This window comes from Mandrillus leucophaeus, unplaced genomic scaffold (assembly GCF_000951045.1).
Source record: "Mandrillus leucophaeus isolate KB7577 unplaced genomic scaffold, Mleu.le_1.0 Scaffold340, whole genome shotgun sequence".
In the NCBI taxonomy this organism is placed as follows: domain Eukaryota; kingdom Metazoa; phylum Chordata; class Mammalia; order Primates; family Cercopithecidae; genus Mandrillus; species Mandrillus leucophaeus.
The window spans coordinates 180,298-185,781 of NW_012103588.1; positions in this window are offsets into that span (position 1 = coordinate 180,298).

Consider the following 5,484-nt stretch of genomic DNA (forward strand, 5'->3'; position numbering starts at 1 on the left):
AGCAATGGCAACAAAAGCCAAAATTGACAAATGGGATCTAATTAAACTAAAGAGCTTCTGCACAGCAAAAGAAACTACCATCAGAGTGAACAGACAACCTACAGAATGGGAGAAAATTTTTGTGATCTACTCATCTGACAAAGGCCTTATATCTAGAACCTACAAAGAACTCAAACAAATTTACCAGAAAAAAAAAACAACCCCATCAAAAAGTGGGCAAAGGATATGAACAGACACTTCTCAAAAGAAGACATTTATGCAGCCAACAGACACGTGAAAAAATGCTCATCATCACTTGCCATCAGAGAAATGCAAATCAAAACCACAATGAGCTACCATCTCACACCAGTTAGAATGGCAATCATTAAAAATTCAGGAAACAACATTTTCTCTTTGACACCTTTGTGCCTCTGCTCACAATGTTCCTTTAACATGGAGTAGCTTTTCCTCCATTTTTTGCCTGAAATATCCTATTCATCATTCAAAGCCTGGTTCAAGTATCACTTTCTCTTTGAAGCAGAGTGGTTGCTCATTCCTTACAATCTTAGATTTATTATTAACAGGAAAATTTATTTGTAGTACCTGAGCCTCCACTCAGTGAAGGAGAGGCTGTTGCTCAAAATGTGTTGAGTGAAATAGTAAAACGAGTTGCAGAAATGTGATGGGAACATTCTAGAGAACATTTATCAAGTCTTGATAAAAGTCCTATATGTGTATTCTTTTTTTGCAATTAAAAGTTTTATTAATATAAATATTTGTGACTCAAAATTTAGAAACTAGAGAAAATTTAGAGATTTTTAGGAACTATGAGTTTGTGAGTTATTTCATGAACACAGGTTATAAAACTAAAAGAAAATTTTGCTAAAATGTAATTTACACAGTTAATCTGCAGGTGATGAAATTGAGGTTACAGAGGGGCTAATTTATGATAGAATGAGGAGTAGAACCCACATCTTCAGACTTGACTTATGCAAAACCTTCTGGTTAGTCCGGAAGCAGTACTTCCAAGGAATCAAGATCAAAGAGTAAATATTCTAGTGTTGTTTATAGTAGAGTGACTCATTGTTAAGGAGGCAATGATTTTAAGATTATTCAGAAAGGAATTTCTAGAGAAAAAGAAAAGGTAGAATTGATTTTCTAAGTGATGTGTATTTCTATGAATATACTTTTTTATATTCTATATTCCCAGAATATAGGAGGCTGCTGAATGCATACATTTTAGATGCTCAAATATAATGTAATACCACAATTTTAATAAATTTTACCATAGGTCCCTCTTCTTCATAAACACTTAAAAATCTATCATATAACTGTACATTTTGGCATCATTTTAGTTTGTGACTTTTTCTATGTCTAATAACCTTTATTTGTATTAGATAAATTAGTTTGGGTTGGTGGTTTTGGTAGCAATGTTATTCTTTTTGGTTATTTGATTTTTAAAAAGATTTGTGACTTCACCTGTGGCAATGTTGTTTTTCATATTCTACTTTTGAAACATGTGTCCTCTAGTGAATCATTTTAATGAGAAGTTCCTGGAGTATGGCTTATTTCTTAATTTACAAGTTTGTTTTGCATCGCTCTTGGAACGACATAGTTAATAAAGGGTGAGGTATATAGACAAAAGTAATGTTTTGGAAAGTTCTATCACAAGATGCAATGCAACTCCCATGGTGTCTTTTCCTATGAAAACTATAAACAGGGAATACTGAGAAGCTATCAGACATTAGGGACTTTCTTTCTTCTTTCTGCCTTTTTGGGGGTTGGGGTGGATAAGAAATGAATTTGACATTAAGGCAACTAGGGAACAGATAACTTTTACCATTTTGGGTTCCACAGTCCGAAACAGGCATTGTAATATTTCTTTTCTTTTCTTTTTTTTGGGGGGGGGGTGATGTACAACTTAGACAAGTTGTAGATTTTTCGTGTCTCCTTTCATCGTCATCAGACCACTTATCAAGTTTGCATAAAATACATTCGTTAACAATGTACATTGTTGTCTGAGTTTTCTCTCAGCTAGAAACTGACTGTTTGCAATGGCCCCCATCTTCACAGGTTATGGGGATCTTAATCAGTTTTCAACCTATTTTCCAGAGGCCTTGAGGGTAGAGATGGCTTTTGGAATTTAGATATCCAAACTTAGACTGGTTAGTAAGCCCCAGGCATTGTCATCCTTGGCCACATACACTACTCGCCCTCACCTACCTGTTTTTTATTTTATTTTATTTTTGTTGGCAAATGCCAGACACTAACTTTCTTATTCTGAAAACTATACCCAAGGTGAGACACAGGTTAAACAAGATGTTCATTGTCATAACCTCTGAATTTTTAAATATGTTTCCTTTATAGTTTATTTAAAAATGCATTCTTCGCCAGGCACAGTGGCTCATGCCTCTAATCCCAGCACTTTGGGAGGCCGAGGCAGGTGGATCATGAGGTCAGGAGATCGAGACCATCCTGGCTAACATGGTGAAACCCCATCTCTACTAAAAATACAAAACAAAACAAAAAAAAAATCAACCGGGTATGGTGGCATGCACCTGTAGTCCCAGCTTCTTGGGAGGCTGAGGCAGGAGAATTGCTTGAACCTGGGAGGCGGAGGTTGCAGTGAGCCGAGACTGTGCCACTGCACTATAGTCAGTGCAACACAGCAAGACTCCAAATAAAAAAAAAAAAAAAAAAAAAGCAAAAATGCATTCTTAAATTGGATTGATTAATGTCATGATAGCTTTCATTTACCTTAAAATATGCAGTGTGCTATTGTGTGTTTGCTATTTGAGTGAGGCCTACATCCCACATGCTAAGAGCATTCTATTCAAGAATTTCAGTCCACAGCTGACAAGCAGGCTTTCTAATGAGAGTTCCATGCTTGATATGGTTTGACTGTGTTCCCACCAAAATCTCATCTTGAATTGTAGTCCCCATAATCCTCACATGTTGTGGGAGGGACCCAATGGGAGGTAATAGAGCCATGGGGTTAGTTACCCCATGCTGCTATTATCATGATAGTGAGTGACTTCTCACGATATCTGATGGTTTTATTAGGGGCTTTTTCCTGTTGCTGGGCACTTTTCCTTGCTGCCATCGTGTGAAGAATGACATGTTTGCTTTCCCTTCCACCATGATTGTAAGTTTCCTGAAGCCTCCCAGCCATGCTGAACTGTGAGTCAATTAAACCTCTTTCCTTTATAAATTGCCAGTCTCGGGTATGTCTTTATTAGCAGCATAAGAATGTATTAATACAATGCTTTAGCAGGTACTAATGCAAGCACTTATATTACCCATATGTAGCTTATCCATAGATGTTGGAAATATATTCAAAATAAGAATGTTATTAATAGATATTATTCATGAATAGCATACTATATGGGAAAATGGTTTTTTAGAGGTGAAAATAGTGACTGACTGATCAGCATCATTAATGTAAAAAGAGAGCTCTAATTGGTAAGATTAAAGTTCTTAAGAATATGTGGATTGGTTAAACTTCTTTTAGAGACATAAACATGACCAGGGTATAAGAATCCAGGGAGGCCTGAAGCTTGTAGCAATAAAAGTGATGCTAAGGACGTGAGCCCTAAACAAACTGGTTCTAGCCATTGACTGAGAGAAACTCTAAGGATATGTTTGCGTTGAGTGAATTTTTCACTTCAGATGTTAAAGGGAGCACTTAACTGTACCAAGAACTGGGACTTACTCAAGCTTTAAATAATATTTTGTATGACCTGACTTGTGTCCACTTGTCAATGTATTGGTTAGTCATGTCTACATTTGTGAGAGAATTTGATCTATGATTTGCTTTCTCTATGGTCTGGTAGCCAAATAATATACTGTAAATAACCTAAGAATTATGCATAGTAAATAGATTTAAGATCAGTTCATAATTGTTTAGGGAGCATTTACCAAGCACTAAGTACTTTCCACACATTGTTGAATCTTCAGCTTCCAATGTCTGCACCGAAAAGGTGTGCTCTACAGTAGTCCTCACAACACTGCTAAGAATGCTGTTGTTGTTTGTTTTGGTTTTGATTTTGGTAAGCTCACTGTGAATAATGTGGTGCTTATCGTTGTCATTATTTAGAGAAAGGGAAATAAGATGATCAAATCCATCTATGAGATGGGTAAAATTACCCTGTTTTGCAGATGAGGAAACTAAGTCACAAGGGTACTTAAGTGACTACTCTAGGTCACAGAGCTAGAAAGTGGCCAATTTGGGATTCAGTTGGTATTTGAGTGACTCTAAAAATCCATTCTTTTAACCATAATATTTTAGTGTATCCCTTAATAGTACTTTGTTGTTAAATGGGAACATTTATGGGCTAGGAAAGCAGTTAAACATTTCTGATAATACAGCATAGTATTTACATTGCAGAGTTTCCTTATGTAGTCAAAAGGTAAAAAAGTAACTTGTCTCATCCTAGGGCATGCTGGATAGCTACCCGGACTACAGAATAATTAGACACCTTTCAAAGAAGTACTTACAGCGTGGAAAATGTCCTTAGGGACTTTGATTCAATGACTGATTTCATGACAATGAAGGGCTCCGAAAGCAGAACGAGGTTCCTTTATGTAGAGTAAAGGAAATAGGCTAGCACTGGACCTTTTTGGTGCAGACATTGGAAGCTGAAGATTATCTGTACTGATTTTCCCCCTAATCCCCGTTATTGGGTTACTGGTTACCGACCTTAGTATAACTTGAACAATGTCGTCTCTGTAACCTTTGTGTTGGCTTATCTTGATCAACTATCAGTGCAAAGTGAGAAGCTGCCTTTCATCTGATTTCCAATGGTGTTAACTAGAAAAAGAGAAACTAAAAAGTTTGCGCTGAGCAGAAATAGGTAGTCAAGGTATTAAAGCACTAACAGTGAACCTAAAAAAGGTATTTGAAGAAAGAAGGATTCCTGGAGAGAAGGTTCACTAAAAAATAGCCTACACCGTAGGATATTGTGAACAAAGAGAGTTGGCTAAAATCTGGATTATTTGCTATGGTACAAAGTTTTTCTGTTTGAACTTCAATGAAAAGTTTTTCGTCAATTTATCCTTGCACTGAAACTTTCCTCTTAAATCTAATGCATCAAAGATCTAGCATTGTTAAGGAAGAAATCCTTGAACTCTAAGCAGGGCTGGAAAAAAAAAAAAGATAATGGTACATAAATCTTCCTCTCTGGAAAAAATAAATAAATAAAGCCAGTTTGACTTTTGGAGACCAGTTAAATCAGTTAGAAGAAGAGAGAAAGAGCTTTCTAGCCAAGGAGGGAGGAGAAAGTGAACAAGGAAGTTGTAAAACACAATACGATTATTTTACAATGGCTTATTAAATGAAAGGAGGTAGCACTTTGCTTGTCTAACATAGATCGTTTTACACGGTGCCACAGTAGAAATAACATCAGCTTTGTGATACACAGACCTCAGTTTAAGGCCTGGCTCTACCACTTTCTACCTGGGAAATTCATGGCAGCTTCTTAACTCCCAGTACTTACCTCACAGTAG